This window comes from Microtus ochrogaster, chromosome 4 (genome assembly GCF_000317375.1).
Source record: "Microtus ochrogaster isolate Prairie Vole_2 chromosome 4, MicOch1.0, whole genome shotgun sequence".
Classification (NCBI taxonomy): Eukaryota; Metazoa; Chordata; class Mammalia; order Rodentia; family Cricetidae; genus Microtus; species Microtus ochrogaster.
Genome location: NC_022011.1, coordinates 29,731,078 through 29,745,715, shown reverse-complemented (window position 1 = coordinate 29,745,715; position 14,638 = coordinate 29,731,078). Strand labels below are relative to the sequence as shown.

Genomic DNA, 14,638 nt, shown 5'->3' with positions numbered 1-14,638 from the left:
AAACAAAAAAAAATCAAGCAACTAATTTTATTTTATTTTATTTTTGTTTTTCGAGACAGGGTTTCTCTGTAGCTTTGGAGCCTGTCCTGGAACTAACTCTTGCAGATCAGGCTGGCCTCGAACTCACAGAGATCCACCTGCCTCTGCCTCCAGAGTGCTGGGATTAAAGGCATGTGCCACTGCAGCCTGGCTAGTGACTATTTAAAAAGACTGTCTCAAATACAAAAGTAAACAGAGGATTGCGGGGGAAGCTCAGTGGTGAGGCACAGGTTGGATTGCCAGCACAGTGGGTGAGGGGACAAACAACACTACTTAGACTATAAAGCCTCTCTCTAGGGGTAAAGGTTCAAAAGGGGACACCAGAGTGTCAGCTCTGGTGACATGAAGAAACAATGAAGTCAGCACAAAGACAAGGACTGAACAAAGGCACTGCACTTCCCCGCCAGGATTTTCTCGGTCAAGGCATGAACCACATCATATAGGAAGTCCAATGGCTTCTTTCCCATCAGCCTCGAGGACCGACTTCTCAGAGCTGTTTCTCACATCAAGCCTCTCCAGGAGCTCTCAGGCCACATCTGGCTTGGTGGGGGTATTTCCACAGGAAGCAGGATAAAGCAGCCAGACAGACACACAGCCCTGGACTGGAATGACACACCGGTCACCTGATCCTGTCCAGCAGCGAGTCTAACAAGCCTACTGCACAGGCCACCAGAGAAAAGCCTAGCATGTTCTTGATGTGTCTGGAAGGGGCTGTGGAAAACATCTACACCTTATCTGATCTCACTTTATAGAAAAATAAAAAAAATAAATAAATGCTTGACTGTTGGCAAAAAGCCGTAAGACCAGGAGCAGCCCTTAGTACAAGAGAAGAACAGATGCAGACGGCACACACTGTATGTGGAAAAGGCACTCAGAACCAACTGCAGGAAAGGGAAGAATGCATTCTGGGCCCCTGAGTCCCACAGCGTTCCCAATGTACCGCTTTGCCCTAGAGACTCCAAAGTCCATGAGAGCTGGAATGCCAAGTTCACAGTGCCATAAAAATCTGGACAGACAGGCATAGTGATACCCACTTTCCATTCTAGTTCTTGGGATGCAGAGGCAGGGGGATTACTGTGAGTTCAAGGCCAAACTGGTGAACGTACACAGCAAATTCCAGGTTGCCTAGGTTACATAGTGACTGTCTCAAAAACTAAATTAATTAAATTAAACAAATAAAAATCAGGACAGTGGTGATACTGCCTGTCCACTTAAAAAAGTAGCAAACTGGTACTCAGGCAGCCAAGTCTCCAGGAACATGATGCTGAGGCATCAAAGATTATCCCAATCCTTTCAAGACACAGGAGCACTAACCAAAAGAAATAAAAATTCAAATGCCAGGAGGTCAGCAACAGGATGCATTTTATTAACTACAGTATGTGGAAAGGTTCAGCTTGCTTCTTCCCCCAAAACATATCTGAGATGGAATTTTAAAAAAAAGAGAGATGGGGGCTGAAAAGATGGCTCATCTGGTAAAGTGCTTGCTGTGCACATGTGAGGATCTGGGCTTAGGTCCTCAGAACCCACAGAAAGGCTCATGGGGCTAGGGAGGCAGAGGCAGATCTCCAGGTTACTTGGCCCGCCAGTTTAACCAAAGTGATAAGCTGTAGCACGATTAATAAAAACCCAGAGACAGATATTGGGGTTCAACCTGAAGGTCAGAAAAGCAAAGCAGCCTGTCACTGGCTCTTACCTCTATCTCAGTCCGAAATAGCGATCCTGCCTCCAGGAATCTCAGAATGAGACTGTGTGTGAGAGCTGTCTCCTCCCGTCTTATAATCTTCTCTAGTGCTGGGATTAAAGGCGCGCACCACTACCGCCTGATTCCTATGGCAAACTAGTGTGGCTACTGGGATTAAAGGTGTGTGTCACCACTGCCTGCTCTGTAAGGCTAGTCAGTGGGACTGCTTTACTCTTTGATCGTCAAGCAATCTTTATTTATTAAAATACAAGTGAAATGTCACTACAATATACTCCAGGTTCAGTGACAAACACTGGCTCAGAAAATAAGACAGAATGACAGAAGATACCCAGTATTTATCTCTGACATTCACATGCATGCATACACACCACAGAATGAATGAGTGAAACTGTGTTAGACAATGGCAATCAGACTATAAGTGATGGTCGGTTGTGAGGAAAAGAGAAAAGGCAAGAACTACTTCTTCTAAGGGTCCTGCCTGACCCCTGAGGAAACATAGGCAACACTGTTTTTAAGGCAGAACCTCTAAAAAATGCTTCAAGGTACACCTAGGAAGGAACAAATAGGCCTGTACGTCAGGCCGTTTCTCTTAGGTTGATACTGTTCGGTCTATGTGTCACCTTCTCACACTTTCCCACATACAAACACCTCACCAAACAAGTTCATGGGAGCCAGAGAGACAGCCGGCCATGGGCAGGCCCACACCATGATGCCTCCCACAGAACTGCCCCGAGCCGGAACACGAGCAGGGCAACAAGCTTCAACCACTCGTTTCTGCCCCAAGGTTTCCCTCCCAGGCAGTGGACAACAGGCCAGATGTGTGATGGTGCCAGGCAGCCTTCTGGACACATAGGCACAGCTGAAGATTACCTTTTTATTTTTCAAAGTTTTATTTAACTGATAGCCTTATTGAATTATCAGTACACCCAGCTAATAAGGACCCACTGGGGCTCCATTCTTTGTAGTTTCTCAAAGGCTTTGTCTAGATTGTCATTTATGGTGATCACATCAAAGTAGTGGCTGTATGCTCTCTGAATTCATGTGCGTTCATTCACTCTTTTCTTCAAATCAGAGCCCATCAAAAGCTTGCTGGTGATTCTTGCATCCACCAAAGCCTTGTGCATGGCACACAGGGTCTATAGCTCTGGAGCAGCAATAAATACCACATAAGGTATGAACTCAGATGTCCTCAACACTTTCAATGCTTGTGGGTTGACGTCTAAAATGCAAGTACATCCAGTTTGTACAACTTCAAGGATAGAGTCAATCTTAGTTCCACAGAGGTTTCCTTCATATTCCCCATGCTCCAAATACTTTCCAGCTTTAATATCTACTTCCATCTCTGATTGGGACACAAATTTATATGCCTGTCCATCCTTTTCATCTTCTCTTGGCTTCCGTGAAGTAAATGACACCATTGTTCCAAATCTAGCAGGATTCAGCCCTATGAATCTATTTTTCAAGCTTCTTCTGCCCACACCTTGAGCTCCTATCAACACTAATGTTTTTTGCTGGAAGGGTGGCATATTTGCTACTTCCTCATAGATCTGAATTTCATGACAATCAAACTCCTCATTCCTAGATGTGAGGTACATCATCATCTTTTGTTGTTGGTGGTGTTTATAGTTCCACAAACGGGTCCTGAATTGTCCCAGTCTCTGTGAACAAATGCCTTTCTCCTCTCTTCCAGGAACTGACTTGGGATCAGAACAGCACTTCCGCCCCGCCCTCTTTCACATGGCTAGCCTACCACCAATTTGGGGCTTTTCTGTTTACAATCTATAGAATTTCTCTTTTAGAAAACTTCAGTTCTGCTTCTTTGCAGGGTATCAGGCTATCACTGAGTGGATTATAATTGAAATGACACTTGATAAATACCTGTTGAGGAGTAATATCTCTATAACTTGACAAAACTGTTAGGGTGACACTTCACTAATATTTTTCAGCAGCTCTTGTAATTCCTTTGGATTGTTTCCAACCTCATATCCATTGACTTCCTTATATCTCCCACATGAAGCAGACCTTGTCGAGCTATCATTCCTCCATGAAGGATTTGGGAGACTACTAGATCATTATTTTCAACACTAAATGTTACACCCAATGGCTCTCAAGCTCTTTCGTGAATACCAATGCGATGGCACCTATTGGCAATAACTGATTATTGAGAGAATTATTCATTTCTGGGCTTGAGGGAGGTGAATCATAACATTTTGATGCCATAATACCAAGGGCCTCCAGGAGCGACTGGAGATGAGGTTCCTTGAGTGTTCCAACCAGTTCTGCCACATTTTCATCCCACACTTATCAAAGGACTGATATCTTCAAGAATTTCATTTGCTAATTCCAAGTTATTATCACTGACAGCTTCTAATTATGAATCTTCAAGCCTCTCATGAGCCTTTTTTGGCAAGGCAGTCACATCTTGCTTGCTGTGTCTGGGTCACAACTGTAGACAGAATCTTTCCTCTTCCCAGAATTTTCCTATTCTCATTGCCCCGCCTCTACATCATCGAAGATTATCTTAAGAGAGCCAACTATCAGGACAGATATGATGGTTCAGCTTTTAATCACAACAATAACAATTGGGCAGCAGAAGCAGGCGGACCTCTGTGCGAGTTTGAGATCAGCCTGGCCTACATGGCAAGTTTAAGGACAGCCAGAGTTACAAAATGAGACCTTGTCTCAAAATACATAAGGAAAAAAAAGAGAAAAATCCAGCCTGGTCTACAAGAGCTAGTTCCAGGACAGGCTCCAAAACCACAGAGAAACCCTGTCTCGAAAAACCAAAAAAAAAAAAAAAAATTCAAGTATCTAGGAGATGGAGGTTCAGCTTAAGTATGTGGCCAGTCTGGTCCTAAACACAACAGTCCCAGGTACAGCTGCCGTGGGAGTGAAATGGCTGGTATGCTGGGAGGCAGCAATTGGGACTTCTGGGCTTAGGATCTCCCACATACCACATTTGCTATCCTATCAGAATGTTTGGAGATTGTATTATTTCTTTAAAAAAAAATAAGTTACTGAAAGTTTATTTATTTATTTATTGGTTTTTCAGGTTTCTCTGTAGCTTTGGAACCTGACCTGGAACTAGCTCTTGTAGACCCAGGTTGGCCTCGAACTCAGAGATCTGCCTGCCTCTGCCTCCCAAGTGCAGGGATTACAGGCATGTGCCACCACCACCTGGTTTATTTTTCCTTTTTTCAAGACAGTCTCTGTTTAGCCCCAGCTGTCCTGGAACTCGCTCTACAGACCAGATTCAAACTCTGAGATCCGCCTGCCTGACTCTTCCAGTTGGAAGTGTTGGAATTAAAATGATTGCACCACCACCACCCAGCTGAAATTGTATTTTTTATGCATATTAACATACAAAATACTTTTTAATGAAAAAGAACTGTGATTTCCAAATAACAAAGACTTAATAAGAAGTGACATTGCTTTGCCCTTTACAGGGTTGCTAACCTCCAGGTTACAGCTGCATTCTACAGATTCTACTCAGACCCTGGCAGAGTGGCTGGCTCTGGACGAAGCCCTGACTTCAGCCAGCCTCATAGGGAGATGTAGCTGGGAATGGGAGAGAAATGCAGTAGCTTTTGCACACAGCTGTAGATACAAGCCTTTGCAGTGACCCTAAAACTCAGCACTTGTTTTCGTTCTTGAAGTCTAACTGCAGCCAGAGCCTGCCACCACTGAAAACTTGGCACCTGACTTCTTCAAAGCCCACTAATCTGTTCTGCTTGGCAAGCGGATTTCTGAGGCAAATGTAAGCTCCCATTTATCATTCAGAAAGTCCTGCTCACTAAAGTATACGCAACCTATAGATGCTACTCATGATACATAATGAGACTAAAAGCATTATGCCAGGCATGGTCAAGCAGGCTCATAATCCCTGCACTAAGGAGACTGAGCAAGAGTCTTCCGAACTAGGATGTTGTGAAACCCTACCTCCAAATAAATAAACAAAACCTCGTATCTTCACGTGCATGTGTGTGTTAACATTAGTACTGATTCCTCTTTGAAGAAGCTGTTGGGCTCACAGTAGTAAATACATCCTAAAAATTCCAATCTCACTTGACAGTTTGTATCACTGACAATAGACTCCTTTGGAGTAGCAGGCTTTGTACATTTTGTAGGAATATCCATGTTGGTCAGGGTTTCTATTGTGGTGGTCCATGAGAAAGCAGCTAGTTCAGTTCATAGCTTCCTTTCCTGCAGAGGGCTGTCCTGGGAACAATCTCAGTACACAAATGCCCTCGCTGTCCAGGTAATCAGAATGGTGATGAAGTGAGTGCTAATGGCTTCACTGCGACATTAGAACAATCTTTTAAGAACATCTATTTATTTTTATTCCTTTTAATTATGTCTGTGTGCACGTGTGTGTGCGTGTGAGAATATGCACATGTGTGCAGGTGCCCTCAAAGACCAGAGGCATCAGATCTCCTGGAACTAGAGTTATAGACAGTTGTCAGCCACCTGACATGGGTGACAGAAACTGACCTGGGATCTCTAAACAGCAGCAAGAGCTCTTAATCACTAAGCCAGCTCTCCAGCCCATCAAGGACAGCCTTGGGTAAAAATAAGGCATTTGATGCTTCACTGTCTTGCAGAGAGCACAAGACACGGTGTGGTGCCACAAGCCTGACTTGTGTTCAAGCACCAGCAATCTTACCCACCACCACCAGTTCTGAACCATCGGTCCAAGTGTTGATACAGAAAAACATAAACAACCTCTCAGCATTCTTTTGGCCTCACAGGCCCCTAGGAAAGGTCTTCCAGTTGTCCCAGAGACTGTGGGCCACCCTGATAACCACAGCACTTGGAGCTGGCAGGAACAACAGGCATTGAATCACCTCCATCTCTGCCTCTCTCTTCACCTTGCCCAGGCTGCAGGACTCCGAGAATCTATTCCAGAGCTGCAAGCCAGGCTTTCCTGAATTAACCAGTTCTCCCCCAACTTATACTGCTCAAAGGGACCACCATCCCACAACTCCTTGGGAAAGAAGTCTGCAGGACCAGGACATCCTGGGCCTGCTCCCTTCAACAATCCTAAGGTACTCTTCTCCTACTGGTTCCTTTCAGCCTCCCTTCTCTGTTCACACAACACCATACTGCCAAGGACCCTGGGTCCAACACAAGTCACACCTCCCCAGCACACTTGATGGCAGACTGAGAGGAATGCACCTGCCAGCAGCTTCTGAGCACTTTGTCCAACCATGACCACTCCAGCCCTTCACAGGCACCATCCAGCCCCAGCATTAGCCTTCCACAGCTCTGAAGGGCTCCAGCCCTCCTAGTTGGCCTACCTTTGACCTCTGCCTGTTCCTCACTCACAAACTCCATAGAGACCACACAGCAGCAAACCAGGGCCCACAGGGCAGGTCCAGCTCCCACCTGTTTCTATGCAACCCATGAGCCAAAAGTTGACCTTATATTTTAAAATAAGGGGGGGGGGGGATTAAAGATCGCCTCTTCTTTAGGATATAAAAATTAGATGAAATTCAAATTCCAGTCCCCATATAATCACTGGAGCACACAGTACCCATTGTCTACACTATCTGCTGCTTCTGCCATACAGCACATTCAAGAGTGGCTGGGCTGTGCCAGACTACTGGCATCCTGCTCTTCAGCATGTAACCTGCAGCAGGCAGGGGTGTTTGCACACTGGGCTCACCAATTGGGGGCCTATTGCAAGGTTACTGGTTGCATTTCCAGAGATTGTGAACAACCTGGACTGTAACCGTGAACCATGGCTTTCAGAACCAGTGACCTAGACCAAGGAGATGATACTTGATGGCTATTGTCTGCACCTTCTTAACCAAGGGCAGAGCCACTTCCACACACTTCAAACCGTGGCCTACAAGGCCCAACCTGCACGTTCATGTCCACTACATAAACCAACACTCAGGCATCAATACCAACCCAAACCCCAGCAGTTGTGCTCCTCTGCTGTATGTGCTAATGCTGGTCCACTAAAGTGAGGCTAGACCAAAACAAAGACTCATATATACCTGGCCAGACATAGTGGATCACACCTTTATTCCCAGCACTCCTGAGGCAGAGGCAGGTAGATCTCTGGAATTTTGAGACTAGTCGACATAGTGAGTTCCTGGCCAGCTAAGGCTACAAAGTGAGAACAGCCTTTAAAAAAAGTTAAAAGCAATTTATTTTCAATTGAATTTCCCATTGAAATGTCAGAGTGTTAGAACAAACCCCTTGAGCCCAATTAACAGCATCGGATCTGAGCAGCTCAAATGAGCAAGCAAGATGTATACACAGCACATGTGTAAGAATAAGATACTTGCTGAGCAGGGAGTGACTCACGCCTTTAATCCCAGCACTCGGGAGCCAGAGGCAGGTGGATCTCTATGAGTTCAAAGGCAACCTGGTCTACAGCGTGAGTTCCAGGACAGCGAGGGCTACACAGAGAAACCCTGCCTCAAAAAACAAAACAAGAAAACAAAAAAGCAAAACAACAACACATAAACAAGGTACTCTAGCTCAGAGAATCCATCTCAATAGTGGTGTCTTCATTAAACCAGACCACGTCCGTGCCATAACCTGTGTATAAAATGCCACTGACTGATCACTCCAAACATGTGGTAATGGCCAAAGATGGTGGACCAGGATATGCCCTCTCCCTGCTTTACAATAAAGCAGGGTATCCTGGAGCAAGTATACCAGGGTACTTCACCTACAAGGCTCTCCCAGGTTCCCAACTCCAAAAGCTCCCAGATATCTGGATATGGATTCCAGTTGACCATGGGTAACAGATGACTAGAACGCTTGTCATCAGTTTCAGCTATGGAGCTGTTTGCTTCACAAGAAAAACAAAAAAGAATCACTTAGGGCTAGCAAGACGGCTCAGCAGGTAAAGGTACTTGCCACAGAGCCTGACCTGCCTGAGTTCCATACTTGAAACCCACACAATGGAAGGAAAAACCAGGCTCCTGAAAGTTGTTCTCTGACCTCCATCCACACATGCACGTGCACACACAGAGTTAAAATTGGAAGCATAAATTACTTAGAGCCATGTATGTGGTGCACACCTTTAATCCCAACACTAGGAGGCTAAAGCAAGAGAGCTGTTACAAGTTTGAAGCCAATATGGTCTGAGTTCCAGGCCAGGAGGGATACATACAGCAGATTTTCTTTAAAGAAAAACTCAAAAACACCAAATTCATTCATCTTTCTGCCTTTGGGAACGTTTTCTTTTCTTCACCATAATCTTCAGGATGAACAGACTGTTAAAGCAATGAACAGTTGAGCTCTGAGCTGTAGGGACTCCCAGGAACCACCCTACCCAGCCTAAAAGGAATATGGGTATGAGAGTCCAGGCTCCTTCACCTTTCAAATAACGTAACAGAAGACATGGAAAGGCCATGCTCATGAGTCACCCTGCATTTGCACTTAACTTCACCCCTGTGGGGGAAGGAAAAGGAAATGGCTTTTCCAAGTCAGCAATAAATATTATAGATGTTGTATTTTTCTGAGCTTATATTCTGAGGAATGCAGACCCTAGTGTAGAATTATACAAGGTGTAGCAAAAACCCAGGAAAACCACATCCACATCAGGTATCCTTTTGCAATTAAAGACATTACCAGGATAATCAGTCAAATGTAAGATCTAGTGTTTAAGCAGCAGAAATGAAAAGCCCTGGTGTGATAATTATACTGAGATTGGAGAGGAGAATGCCTATGTTTTTAGAAATTGTTACGTAAGTACAGAAGGCTTAAGGGATACCAGGACATAAGTAAACTTGTCTTCTCTGAGAAGTGACACCTGAAACACAGGTGGAAAATACACAACCCGTTCCTGGGATTATTTAAAGCAAATATCCCAACCTTGTTCCTGTTCAAAAGATCTTGGGCTTTTAAAACTCCAAGGCTGTGATGGAAAGGAGTGGCCTCCAGGTTTTAAGTGGTAGAAAAGGGTGGCCCCTGGATCTGAAGTGATAGGAAAGGGTGGCTTTGGGTCTGAAGATCGTAAGCCACATTCTGAAAGGCTATCACTGATGTATTCATCTTTCAGGAATAAACTATAATTCCATGAGGGTGTCTGAGCCAGTGAGACAATAGCTTCCTCCTTATACTTGCTGCCCAAGTCAGCAGGAGAGAGCCTGAACCCAGAAGCACCTCAAGAGCCACTGCAACGGGCAGCATAGCCAAGACCTGAGTGAATGCTGAATAGCACATTAGAGGGCACCTATACCCAAATGTCCCCACTGCCAATCCACCCCCACCCTAGCCTGTGTTCAACTTCTATCAACACTTACTGGAGGGCACAGGCCTCACAAATCACAACCCCAGACCAAAGGCAACCACTGTCTGCCTCTGGAGTACAGATAGCTTCCTGGGAAACAGATATGTCCAACTTCTGAAGTGCAAGGTGGACCAGTGAAGACAGACCTCAAAGACAATTTCTTATATGCCCATAACAAAAGGATCCTAGGCTCTGAGTTTGAGCTATACCAGATTTAATGACACTTCAGACAATTAGAGCCTGAGAACTAGTAGGCTGGGTATTGGCACACCTTTAAGGGAATGAACCTCTGAAGAGGCAGGACTCTTCCAGCTCCTTCTCCTCTTCCTATTGGAGGGATCCCTATGGATATGAAAGAAATGACGTATCTCCACAAGGAAAAGCAGTCAAGTAATAGCATGATTCCTGTGACCTGGGGAGCTCAGCAGCAGGTGGAGCTGAATAGGTTATGACATCAGCCTGTGAGCCCATCAGCAGAGGCTTCCATCCTTGATCTCCTTTCTTCCTGCTTCCTCCTTTACATGGCAGATTTGCATTTTAGACAAATCTAAACTATGGAGTTCTGAAATACATTGTAAATAAATGTAAATATTAAACCCATACTTTGCAAAAATGTGAATAATCTGAATCCTACAAATCTTTAAAACCCATGAAATTTCAAACCTGGAAGGGTAATGTCACATCAATTCTCAAGGACAGGCTCTAGGAGCTACTGCCTGACTTTGCTGGTTTCATAGACATCACAGGGTGTGTTTGCAGAACTTAGATACCATCAAGTCAGGGGTGAGATCGCCTTGTCATTCGCTGAAACGTGGCAGATGACCATGACTTCACACTGAACAACAGTAGCAACGTTCAGCTGGTAAACAGGTCACAGAGCCTGAGATCCATTCTGAGCCCACGAAGGTTGTTATACGATGTCTTCAGAGGAGGTGGTCTGCGGCAATGATCTCCACACCAAGCCATCTCTAGCTCTGGCCAATGCATAAGCTGAGCTCAGAAGAGGGCTGTTCCCATCCTGGAGATCTATAGCCCAGTAAGGCTCCTTTGGGGTAAGTCCATGTCTGCTCCACCATAAGCTAATAAATATGGAATCAAATTGGACAGTTCTTGACGAAAGTTGCAGAGTTAATTCAAGATAGGTATCAAATCCACTGTATTTCAGCAATGTTTCATTCTCCTGGATGGTGGTTGCATGCTCTGGAGGCACCAGCTCCTCCATCAGGTTCCAGAGTCAGTTCCAAGCCCAGCCCTACTCTAAGACTAACTCCATCCATGCAGAACAGTGCCAGTTTCTAGATCTGCCCTTGGGAACTAAGGATATGGGAGCAGCACCTCCCACCAATATTTCAAGACAGAGAACACCAGATCTCAGTGCAAGCTTCTGCCTGGGATGAAATGAGCTCTGAATGAAAAGCTGATACAGCCTAAGGAGGCTGCCGTGGTTCAGCTCCCACACTTGCTCTCCTAAAACTCACCTCCTTGCCAATCAACAGGGCAGGACAGTTAGGAGTCCCTCTGCTGACCAGATCTCTGAAGAGAAACTGTAACATTCTTCAGCCTGACACATTCCTGTTGGGGACCTCAATGTATCCAACTGTCTAGTCTTTTTTTACCAAGGGAAATGGTTTTTTTTTTCTTTTTTCCTAGATAAAAAAGTGGGATTTTTACAGTCAGCCTTGCATCATGGAATACAACTGTACCCTTAGGTTTCTATAGCATAGCTGATCCTGAGGATACAGGCTATAAGCTATATAGCACTGGTGGCATTAGTAAAACCGCTGTTACAAACTCATTTAGTAATCTGTGCCTGGAGTCTCATTTCCCTGCAAACCACCTCATGGAGCAAAGCTGTGGTTTTTCATCCCAAGTGTCAGTGTGCACATACATGCTGTGACCACATGCAGATTCTGAGTCCCTCACTTGGAGAAGTACTGGTCAGAGTTCTAGTGACCATTCCTCCCCCCATATGCATCTAACATTTTCTTGGGAATATATTGCATTTCTGGCAGAGAATTGATGTGTAGTTTTTCTCTTGGGGTACTTGACAGCAGTCTCTTCTGGCCACATAAGCCTCAATCATTTGCTTTGGATGTGCAGTATCTGGTGAACTTTTTCCAGAGATAGTACCTTTTTTCCTGTCAAGACTTAGAAACACTGGAGGATACTTAGGGATGATGGAAATGTCAGATTAGAGGAGATATGGCAACAAAACAGAGTATGGGTTCTGAATTAGATCCTGTAACAAACAAATAAACATGTCAGTGGAATACTAGAACTTGTGAAAGGTCTGTAACCTAGGTAACCTTGCTGGTAGAAACATTTCTGGCTTTCTGTGGCCCTTTCCTTGTACAAACTATCAACACCAGGAGGGGAAATGAAAGGGAGGAGAAAGCTCACCTACAGTTTCACTGAGTCTTAATCGCAGACTGAATCTGCAGGTGGGCCTAAGAGTGCTCATCAGCGTGTGGGTTGCTGTGGACTCTGCTCAAGACTCCAGCAGATGCAGCCCATTCCAATAAGCACAACTTACAAGTCTGCCAGCCCAATGCATCGCCTTCCTATTCCTGTACTATGGGTACAGCAAATACTGCACTGCGCACTTCGGGGTCTGTGAACCATGGTTTGCTGAGCTGCTTACACTGACACAGCAAAAAAAAAAAAAAAAAATGACTACTTTGAGTGCTCACTACAGAACAAGACAAACGAAGCCTAAGCTCAGCGTCTGACCAGTCTCCTGCATCTTGTTGCCCTGCCAATATAGCAGAGAAAAAAAAAAAAAACATCCACCGACTGGAGGCAGCCACAGAGACCATGCTCTGGCACACAGCCATCATTAAGGCCAAAGGAAAAAGGAGAGAAATGATCTGAGACAACAGGCTTTGAAATTCTTGTGCATGATCTCTACTTACCCCCACTGAAGTATTTTAACATAAAGAGTAAAATAAACCCACAAGAAAACAGAACACAGCAAGACTTCGATTTCTGACAGAGGGTCTAATCTAGGTAAGAGAAACAGCAGGCCTGGGGCACGTAGGAGCGAGGCTCTAGGCCTCACCAGTCTCCAAAGTCACCTCAGAGACAAGTAGAACATCTTTCCAACAAAGGGAAACAGCAGAGATAAAACGTCCTCCAGGTCTTAAGGCAACAAGCTCATCAAGTCACTAGAGGGGAAAACCATTTTTAAAACCCTCTCTACAGGCTTATGTACCTCAGCCAGTTCCTCTTGCCTTAGGGCCTAAAGCATAGGCAATAATGACCAATATTGTAAGAAGACCTGCCTTGCAAAGCAAAAAGCTGATATTTACCACCACGCACCCACCAAAGAGTGATACTAAACAAGAACTCAGGTAAGAGAACTGAAGTGAGCCCTAGTATAGTCTGCTCAGCCTAAGGGAAAATGTACTCATGACAAACTACTGGACGAAAGGACAAATACACTCATAGACTACAATTTGATTGTGGGTCTTTTTTTAAAAAAAAAATGGTTTTTTGATCCCAGCACTTGGGAGGCAGAGGCAGGGGGATCTCTGTGAGTTCGAGACCAGCCTGGTCTACAAGAGCTAGTTCCAGGACAGGCTCCAAAACCACAGAGAAACCCTGCCTCGGAAAAAAAAAAATGATTTTTCGAGACAGGGTTTCACAGAGATTCGCCTGCCTCTGCCTCCAGAATGCTGAGATTAAAGGCCTGGGCCGCCACCGCCCGGCCAGACACAGGCTCTTGAGGATGACATGGGAGCATAGCATGGATATTTCTTTTTCCCAAGATAGGATCTCACTATGTAGCCCAGGTGGGCCTCAAACTCACAAAGCTCCACCTGCCTCTGTCTTCTGCGCCACTGCACCAAGCAAAATAGAAAGATTAAGGCTGAAAGATTAACTGAAGCTCTCTCCTGGAATGAGAAAAGGGATTAAAAAGAAAGATGCAAAGATTCAAGTAGTCTACCCAAAATGTGTGTCACACATGACAGGAATCCCTAAAAGAATAAAACCGTGGGAATAAATTATTAAATTCTCGAATGACTCAAGAGAATTTCCCAGGCTCAAGGACACACCTACTGAGCACACCTGTGAACTGAAAGGATGTTCAAATGCCAAGACCTTAAAATCGTCCAGGGAGGAAAGAGTTACCAGAAAGGAAGAACTTGGCAGAGTCCCTGCGGACTGAAGAAAGGCAGGACTGAAACACTGTGTCCTGAGCTAACCAGGCGTGCAGGGAAGACATCAGGACCTACCTGAGTGGGCCTTAAGATTCACTGACCCAGATTAGAAAAGGACAAAGCGGAGGTGGAGGAAGGCCGAAGATTTAACACTATCCTCGAGAGGTTACAATGTCACCGGGAGCAGAAACACAAAGGCCACTACGAACAACAGGAAAAAGAATGTGAGGGACAGGGACGTGACGCTAGGTGGGGAAGAGAGCTCCGGTATCAGCCCCGATGTAAACAGAGTGCAGAGCAGAGGCGGATGAGCCAACGAGGGCCAAGCCACCCTCCCGGGGCAGGGAGCCAAGAGCTACCGAGAGATGCGGCCGCTGGAGGCGGCAGGGCGGTGCGCAGGGCCCGGGAGCACTGCGCGCGGCTCTGCACGGACCGACTGGGGTGGCCCAGCGCGGGAGAGCGCGTCCGCGCGCCGAGGCAGCG

At 45.5% G+C, this 14,638-nt stretch overlaps 1 protein-coding gene and 1 pseudogene across 9 annotated transcripts in view; both read right to left on the bottom strand.

Annotated features, from left to right (window-relative positions):
* Banp (BTG3 associated nuclear protein) overlaps positions 1 to 14,638 on the bottom strand; it is a 72,637-nt gene that overhangs the window by 57,570 nt on the left and 429 nt on the right. The window contains exons 1-2 of one of the 9 annotated variants that reach the window (XM_026778046.1): positions 14,515 to 14,612; positions 14,231 to 14,356 (exon numbers count right to left, since the gene is read on the bottom strand). The exons of 7 other annotated variants lie outside the window; for them this stretch is intronic. The gene's annotated coding sequence lies outside the window, so the exon portion shown is untranslated. Of the gene's footprint in view, positions 1 to 14,230; positions 14,357 to 14,514; positions 14,613 to 14,638 lie in introns of those variants that run through there. One more of the 9 variants, XM_026778048.1, reaches the window with a different exon arrangement.
* The window catches only part of LOC101997794, a 13,317-nt pseudogene continuing 1,189 nt past the window's right edge, over positions 2,511 to 14,638 (bottom strand).